This window comes from Brienomyrus brachyistius, chromosome 1 (genome assembly GCF_023856365.1).
Source record: "Brienomyrus brachyistius isolate T26 chromosome 1, BBRACH_0.4, whole genome shotgun sequence".
In the NCBI taxonomy this organism is placed as follows: domain Eukaryota; kingdom Metazoa; phylum Chordata; class Actinopteri; order Osteoglossiformes; family Mormyridae; genus Brienomyrus; species Brienomyrus brachyistius.
In genome coordinates, this window is record NC_064533.1 from 51,629,223 (window position 1) to 51,638,863 (window position 9,641).

A 9,641-nucleotide genomic window follows, 5' to 3' on the forward strand; every position below is an offset into this window, starting at 1 on the left:
TTGGACAATGGCGAATCACAAACCAATAATCAATATTTCTGCCGGAGTGCAAGACAGACTATGAAAATTCTCCCCCTGTCACTGCTGTCTGTATGTCACATCGTGGTCTTGGGTCATTTCCTCCCACTGTATAACTGTATATGGATGGAATGGCAATCAGATATGCGATGTGCAGAGTGAGTGAGAAAAATGCAATGACAATTATTTAAAAGACAGCCATGTTTTCATACAATTGGCATCTCCTCGCCCAGCCCCTGAAGCCATCAATGATAAGTCTCCTGTTAGGAAACCAAGGCCTGATTTCGTAATCCCTGGGCACCCTCTGCTCTGCTACTGGGTCATGCACAGGTGGCACCATCATTGGAGAACAAAGTCTGCAGGGTTCTCCAGCTACAGTGACGTGGCACCAAATCTGACAATATTCTGTGATAATCTTTTTTATTTATTTTTTTTGCTGTGAAGAGATTTCTGCACGCAATGTATTTGTAGGTCATAAAGTATAATGAAATAAAAGTTATTAAAATGCCTACAAATAAAACAAATGATAATAATCATTTACCTCTACAAATGAGGTACACAAAGGCATATTTATATAAGTAATATCATGGTTTTTCCATTATAAAAGAGTAACTTTCCTAAACTTAAGCAATATGCAATTCATGCTGAATGCATGTAAATACACAAAGCTCTTAAGTGAGCTTGAGTTATTGAATAGCTTAAGCATTATTTGTGCTGCCTTTTTTAACAAAATATTGGGTTCTTCCTTTTCCCTGATAAATGCTTGGAAGATGGATGGATTCTTTTTACATGTCCGTTCTAGAGAAAAGGAAGTTTTTTTAACCTGTGTTTATTTCTGTTGGATAGGTCCAGTTTGGTTGTATTCACAACTTTATAACTTAAAAAAGTAAGAAGTAGATGGACAAGGATGATCAATTTCAAAGCACACAAATGCATAAGTTCTATATCATTTGGGGACAGTGGAATATTTAAACAGTGAACAAATACAAAAATGCACTTTCTATGAATATCTCAAATACTGCACAGTGAATGAAGTCCAATCCTATTTATGTGGTTCCCACACTACATGCGTAGTTGTGGACTAAATTTGAGGTTATCTGATGGAATCTAACAGGTTTTACTGAGGAATGAAAAGATAATACACCTTAGCCTCCCTGTTTACACCAAACCCATCCGAAACCTATCCAAAACAGCTAAAATGTGACTTGGAATATTGACGGGGATATCTTCTTTTTCTAAACACATTACAACTTATGGCTCACAAACATTTCCCCTGACACCTGTATCACAAAGCAAGACTTCATCTTCGTTAACTTACATTTAGCTCAGACTACCCTAAATATTACCTGTTTTTGCTAACCTAGAAATCCAGCTTTGTGATATAGGCCCCCGTTCCTGCTGAAAACACTATTATGCTTAAGTCCCAATCAGTCAAAACAGCCCTCAATAGGCTAAATACTTAGATGCTTTTCAATTGGATGAAACAGCTGTCACTCAAACCTGTTGCATCCCCACATAACATTGACTATGCAGTTTTGGGCATTTCAGGTCCAGAAACTACAACTACAGACCACGATTCTGTTTATATCAACCAATTTATCAACCAGTTGCACATAAAGAGTCACAGTCACAGAGCACTGATCTGCTTGGTGGAAAAAAATCTTGGTCTGGATTTGTAGTTTCTGCACCTGAAATGCCCAGTACTGGTTCCATGCATCAAGATTGCTGTGCTAGTAGGGAATCACAATATGTATTTCCAAAAATCAACTGATTTATGTACAAAAGAGATCAAGCTTTCAAATTAGGCTAGCTTTGCTACGTTATTCAGTGATTTTGTTAGAAAACTCTGGAGACAAATGACTTTTTAGTGTTCATGCTGTTTGAAAGCTTGATTGTTATTTTGATGGGAAACTGTGTTTTGTCTTGATGCTGTGATAGTTTATGATTATTTTGGTGATGAAAGAGAGTTTGAAGTGCTTACTTTTTATTTCATTGGCCCTTTTATTTCACTTCCAGTCACGCGAGCCCTTTCAATGTAGCCACTGTGGTAGCTATACTTTTGAGTATTACAAACTTCTTTGGGTTCGAGAATTGTTTTCAACCCATTGCCTTGCCACTCTGCTGCCAGGCATTTCCTTTCATTGGTTGTTGCCTGTGGTCATGCCTTCTTTCCAGTGGGTATTGAAGACCCTGCTCTTGGCCTCGGACCACCTTACCACGTCTAGCCAGAGAGAACTCACTACTATCTGTCTCGGAAAGAGCAACCACCTTCTGAAGTCCACTCGCATCTGCCGCTCTTTACCTGGTTGGAGAGTGTTTGTTTTCTTCTTTCTGGGTTGCTTGCATGGTGCTGCTTGTCATAATGAACATTTTCTAGGTGGGTTTTGCTTTGGGTTTCCGAGGTGCTATTTGCTTCTCAACATCTCTCCGTTGCCTCGGCCAGCTTTGCCAGGATTTCATCGTGGCACCACCTGAAGCGTCCTTGGGTCAGCGCCAGATTGCATCCAGATAAGATGTGCTGCAGACGTGCCTTGATGCTACAGCACAGCAGGCAGCCTATGTCATTCAGTGAGACTGTAGTCTGTATAATGGTGTTCTGGATCAAGGTGGCCCCACAGTGACACACATTAAGCCCCTGAAAATTTTCTGTACTATTGACAACTTTCGAAGCTCTAAGATGAATGTAAAAAAATTGTACCGCGGTCGACCTCCATACTATAAAATAAAAAGAAAAATATCATTTATTGTGGTTCATCATCCTCCAGCGGTCATGTTCATAATTATAACATTAACTGAGGCATCAAAAGCTGAAATCTGTTTTACTATTAATGATACAAATAATTGCTCTTGAAATATTAATTAAACTGGAGCTATGGGTAGCTTGTTTTTCGGCAACACAAAGGGACAGAGTACCCTTGAAGAGCAGCGCTGTCACTGGCTTGGCTTCCGCATGATGGCAGTGTTGCTCCTCTGAAAAAATAGCGCTTCAAAGTTTATGCACTGTAGCCTCCTTATGTTGATTACTCATTAAAAAAATATACGGTCTCTACAATTTCACTTCGGTTCATTCTGCAGCAGAATTCAGTCAAAATGTGGACAGAAGAAATGCTAAATGTCTAATAGACCTGTCTTCTCCTATTAATAGGCTTGGTTTAACCTAAAAAAATACAACATTGCCCTGCACATCCTCTGGTGCTCACTACATCGGTATTGAAGTTTTATGGCACAAGTACAGTGTTCATTACTATTTAAAATTCTAACAGAACGATCTTTGCATCTGCAATAATAATAATAACAATAACAAAAAAATAATAATTATTATAATTGTATAATAATGCTGGGGAAGCCTGTTCCCTGGAGACGATGTACATGCAAGGATACGTACATGCAAAACAATCGCGCATAAGCGTAAAAGAGCGGAAGTAGCTGCATGTCTTTGTACAGGGGGAGTACAGACGGAAAGCATGCAAGCTGCTCATATTCGAGCCCCCGACCCTGGAGACGTGAGGGGGGGAAAGTGGCAGCGACACAGCCACTGGTGACTGTGGATGTGCTTAACGGTAACATATGGGTCCCGCCTGACTGCGGGTCTTACCGCGTCCCCGTCGCCGCGCCTCAAAGAGCATCAGCTCTAACCTGTGCGGCTTGAGTAAAGGGGCTTCTTCGTCATTTTATACGACTTAAAAAAATCCTGCACTTTGAAATGAACTCATATCCCTTGGCATGCTTGAAGTATTTTCAGACTTTGCATGTTCGAAGTATCTAAGGGTAGATTGTGTTTTTTTGATTTCCTGATGGTAAAGTGCATGCACCTGTTAAAAATAACACATGATGCAATATTACTGTCATGTATTTATAGGAAATCCACTCCAGATGATCTGTTAAAATAGGTGAATGCCGCGACTTCTAGACACTGAATTATAAACAAGAAATTAAAATTCAGAGTCTAAACAAAACATCAATACCTTTGAATAAGAGGAGGATAAAAGAGGGTAAGCAAAATAAGACTTTCACTATTTGTCCCAGAATTGCAAACTATAAAGAGTACATTCATCTGATGTTAAATAATTGTCTTGTGCTTTCTTTATTTCTTCTAGTGTCATTCATCTGCCTCTTGACATCACACGTCGGGAAGTTTCAAACCCTCAGGCATATCATATTGCCCCCCTCCCCCCAGTCCAAATCAATCTAGTTATTGTCCAAATTCCTTAGGACCCCTGTCACTCAGGTGCACATGTCCGATAGTTAGGTGAAGAGTTTTCCGCACCATTTATTTCAAGCAACTTTTTGGTCTTGCTGTGTGTTTTTTTTTTGTTTTGAAAGGTCAAACTATGGTTTTATATTTTCGCTAACTAACCCCCCCCAAATACTTCTAGATTTTTTTAATACTACAATTTCAAATGTCAACAGCCTAGCAAAAGACCCAGAGTGACATTTCCATGTGTCATTTGTATTAGTCCTGCTTTTGAATATAATGTATAATGTAATAATAGGTAACAAAAGGGCACCAGGGTCGCTCAGCCTGTCGTTTCTGGGGTTTGAGTTTGAAATCACCCCCCATCTCTGAGTCCACATCTTCCCTCGCCGTCTGTGTTTGTCCAGTGTCCTCCACTGCTCAAAGGGCACTGGGACCAGGCTGACCAGTGACAGCAAACAATGCATAAATCTCAATATGTGTACTTGACCAAAATTGTGTGCTTGTGTACATGTTTTACGTCATCTTCCATTGCCGAAGACCAATTCTAATACTAAGAATACAAGTACCAAGGATGGTAAAAATCCCTAGATGTTAGTCCTGCTCCGCCCCAAATGTCAAGGATACTGTTGCATCCTCACCAAACGAGACCAATCCCATGATTCATTGCACCCCAAGTTTGATCTTGGAAAGCAAGATGGCAAGATCAGTCTTACCAAGACTACAAGTATGGTCTTTGCGTTCTTGGTATTGAGATTCACCCAGCATCTTGTGCATAAGACTGTAAGGTAGGGTTCATTCTTGCCCCATAACGGACAGCTGTTCTCTCCAGGGTCACGGTTAGGGGTTGGGATGCCAAAGAAATTTCATCTTCAAGGATCTCTAAGAGATGAGCAGTTATGGAAAATACATGGAGAAAACGTAGGAGACACGTGTAAACAACCTGATAGCAAATGGCAAAATTTATAATGGTATATTGTAACTAGTAGGTGGTTTAATGACTGAGCCACTGGTTCCGTCACCAGAATGTTATAGAGGAACTTTAGCTCTTACATTCAGCAAGGTGCTTTACTTTGTTTCTCTGGGAAATATTCTGCTGGAAATGTCTGTAGCTCTGCAAGCTATGCTTTGTTAGATGTGGAAAATAGGAAAATAGTGAATTCCCACCAATCAACACAAATGAACCTCTGATCATGAGTATTTGTGGTAGAGCAGATAGCCTTGCAAATGGGGGACTTTAATACTGAGGATTTTAATCAACATTTGGACAGAAATGCAGTAAGATATCAAATAGTGACATGTTGTACAGTTAATTACCTTTATTCCTTCACTGTATTAATTATTAACATACATTAATTTTTAAAGATAGACTTTTATCATGTCCCTGTTTAGAGGAATGTTAAATCTGAGGAAAGTCGGTTTTCTATTCATATTTATTTGCTTTTTCGCAGACATTCATACTGGTTGTATCAGAATGAGAGTTGATTACCGCATGTTGTTTCTGCGGGTCCATTTGAAGTAATTTTGGGGTACCGAACTCCCCTATCAGATGTCTGGGACTTTTGCCATCTCCCAAGGTTTCTTCCTTCTAGGAAGTTTTTCCTTGCCACTGTCGCCTCTGGCTTGCTCACTGGGAGCTTTCGGTGGGGATAATGTAAAAATCTTTGAGACAATGTAATGTTGTGAAAATGCATTATAGAAATAAAACTGAATTGAACTGAATGTTTCAAAAGCTAAATAAATAACTGAGGAGTGCAGTCATAAGATCGTATCTAGCTCTTTAGCAGAACACGCTGCTTCAGCAATTCCTAAATAAAGAATGTGTTTATTCAGTGGGTCTCCGTGTGCCCATGATCAGAAGATCGCCAGTTCGAGTCCTGGCCTCAGAACAGTCACATTTCCATGGAGCCTAGAGCAGGGCCCTTAACCCACAGCTTCAGAGGTGCCACACATTGGCTGACCCTGTGCTGTGACCGGGGATGGAGAAGATGAGGTAGGTGAAAATAGCATTAAAATGTATCTGTACTTGTACTTGTGCAAATGGAAAATAGAGGTAATGTATCATTATCAATTAATATTTAGTGTAGAGACGCCAAACAGCACTGCAGTACCTGTTTAGGTCGAAGCGTCTCTCTGCCCAGGATGGGTATGTAATCCCACCTCCATGAATGCAGGACTCCCCAGCTGGACCTCCCCACCCTCGCTGGCTGTCCGAACAGCAGGCTGAAGAGCCTCTTTACCTTCTGTTATACCAACCTGTGTATTCCAGCTCCTGTTTCTGAAATGTCTCCATCAATTTTTTTTTTTTTGGGGGGGGGGGGGGGGCTGTTAGCCTTCGAACTTTGATGGAGACTTGTCTGGGATTTTTTGTCTTTCCATTCTTGTCTTCTGTCACCCACCATCACCCCCCCCCCCATATTTTTATTAGAGTATAATATTAACTGTCAGTCTATAATTTAAGTCCTTTTAAATCTTTAATGGGCACTTTTGCCCGTCTGGCTTAAGAACTGTGCTACGTAAACATAAACCACAGAATTTTCGAGTGATAGTCTCAGTGGTTTTCACAGGAGTGGTTTAAAACAGCGCGAGTGAGGAGCTGATTTCTGGATGATAATGTCCTGGTGCTTCAGGATAGGTGACAGACACTTGGTGATGTGCGTTGGGCCAGCGGGTGAGGGGATGTTGTGACTTTTTGGGACATAGACCTGGCCTGTAAGCATGGTCATAGTCCTGGGGGGAGGAACTTTATGGGAGAACCGTGCTGTTGTTTTGGGGAACATTCTAGATATTTAGAAAGCCTGTACAGGATTGTTTTTCTGGTGTTTTATTAATCTGAGCTGTTATCTTGGTATATTCCTGCTGTTTTAATTCAGCCATACATTTATGCAGTACAGCTGGGGAATATTGACTTCAGTGTTTAGTGGGTGTCTATTTACACTCCTGGAGGGTGTAGGCAGCCGGGCCCAAATACCTCCACCTATGCGAAACTGGAATGCATGATTTAACGATGAAATTTCAAGTGTGTGTAATGTTTTTTCACAACCCAGTCACACAGTAATGATTAAATACCATTTCTCACTGTCATCTCCACTTCAGAGGACAAATACAACAGAAGCCATAACCTTTAAAGTATTTTGCCTTATTTTGTAGTTTCTTCATATTTTCAGAGGTCCATTTCCTGTCTGACTGTCCAACATACATCATTTCTAGGATAGATGCCATGTTTGATTATCTGTACATTATGGACTTCAAGGACATCATGTGACAAACAGATGGGAAGAGATCAGAGAAAGACTATATGGAGCGAGCAAAGACGTCTGTTCTTTACTAATATTTATTTTTCTGCATTGTGTTTGGGGAACGGGGATATATCTCATGATGCTCTTGTTCTTCAAACAACGGAACAGGTTGCACCTGAATCTCTCCTCATGGAAAGTCACGGAAGATTGGCGAAGTCGTTTTCAGGAGGCTTGTCAGGATAGTGTTGGCGCGCTTTTCTCCGTCCCGGAACTGTAAGAAGCGGTTCTGGGTGATGGACGATAAGGAATCAGTCCATATTTCATCCACACGCTTCAGTCTCTCTGTTTATGAGCCTTTAGATTGATCTGTGTATCCATCCGCTGTTTTATTGATGGGTTGCATATTTACTGAATGTCGTGCTTGTCAGGTATACCCTTCAGACGGAGGAAGTCATGGATGACAAAGAATCGGTGTTGCCTTACCGCCAAGAAAAACTCCTGTCTGTAATTTCCACCGAATAACTGCTTGTTCGGATTTCTAAATTGACGCGATACTTCATCCATGCACACAACTTGTAGGAGGCTGATTCAGATCAAAACTTTTCTCTTTATCACATGCTTTCCGAGGAGTGTTTGGATTTTTGCCTCAATAACGGAACTTTCTTGTAATATTTAGGATACACGAAATTTTAATACTAACTTTGCCATATCCCATGCTGAAGTCACGGCTTGTCTGACTATTAAATATGTGATTTCTTTTTTTTGTATAAATTTGTGAGAAAGTGTATATGCAAAACAGGCTCCCGGACATGTATTCCCAGTTGCTTCTTTTCGGTGTCACTCTCGCAGTCCCTTCATCCTCTCTGAGTGAGTGCGGTGGTGTAAACAGCATCATTACCACACAGGAAAAGATGTCAACCTTCTCTCTCGCCGCCAGTTCTGGGCCCGCTACCGCGGTCAAAGATTTGGGCCCTTGAGTCCAGAGTGTGAAGTCTGGCTCATTAGCGGAACGTGGTTTAACACCCTCGAGGATCTACTAGTGCAATCTGTGTGCCTAGTAAAAAATCGAGTGAGAAAGGACCCAGTGTGCTGGAAACGAGAAGCAGACAGACTGACCCTCAATCCCTAACCCGCCCCCTCCCTGGCTCCCCAGTATGCATTCTAGTGCTGCTCCACCACCTACACAGCTGATTTTACTTGTTGAGTACTTCTCAGTCATAAAGCCCTTGATTACCTGCCTCAGGTATGCAGGAAATGGAGGGAAACAAAGTGTAAACATCACTATAATACGGAGATTCTGCTGTATAAACTGGTTAATATGTGAAGCTGTTTCCCTGGATGCAATAATATAAGAATAACATGTTACTCTTCATTGTCTCTTTTGTAAACAAATAATGGGATGCATTTCCCTCTATAACTCCTGCCTGGTAAAGAACAGGAAAAAAAGATGGGGTTCACTCAACCAGTGAATAAAATATGGCTTCGGGAAGGTAATTTAGGACACTGATGGAGGCAGCATTTTTGTGTTTTATGTATTCGGTGTCCCGCGTTTGCCAGCCGTGGTAGCTATGCTTGTGATTTTGTCCTCAAAATTATAATTTAACGTTACACTTGTGCTGCCACCGCAGAGCAATTACTGTGGGGATCAGGAGCCGCCGATTGACGTGAGTGGAAATGGGACCCGAGTTTTCGGCCTGGGTTACACGACCACTTGTTTTTATGGTGAGAGCTCAGTTATTACTTGTGGGAAAAGATATATTGATAACAAGCATGGTGATTCATTTTTGAACAGATTGATATTTAAGTCTCCATTTTGGCATCTGTGGGAAAAGACATAGAGCAGCTTGAATCCAAACTGTTGCCGTTGACCGTTTGTAACCAGGAGCTACTGTACAGGAAAACAAATTAGCAGCTGCCAAAGAGGGGAGGGTCTGATCAGCCTGGGTGTTTTAGCCATTTACAGGGTAAGTGGTTCCGCTCGTCTGTCAGGTGCCTGTGTGTCACCGTGTCTTCATGTGTATGTTTGGCTCATCATTAGTGATTCGGATGGTGCTCATGTCAGCAGTGGTCTTCGGAGGTGACGCCCATCCTGGGCAGAGAGGCACCTTGGTGTGAGCAGGTATTAGCAATGGTGTTTATCGCCACTCAAACCACGGATTTCTGTGGGGCCCCCCGTTCGCCACCATGTG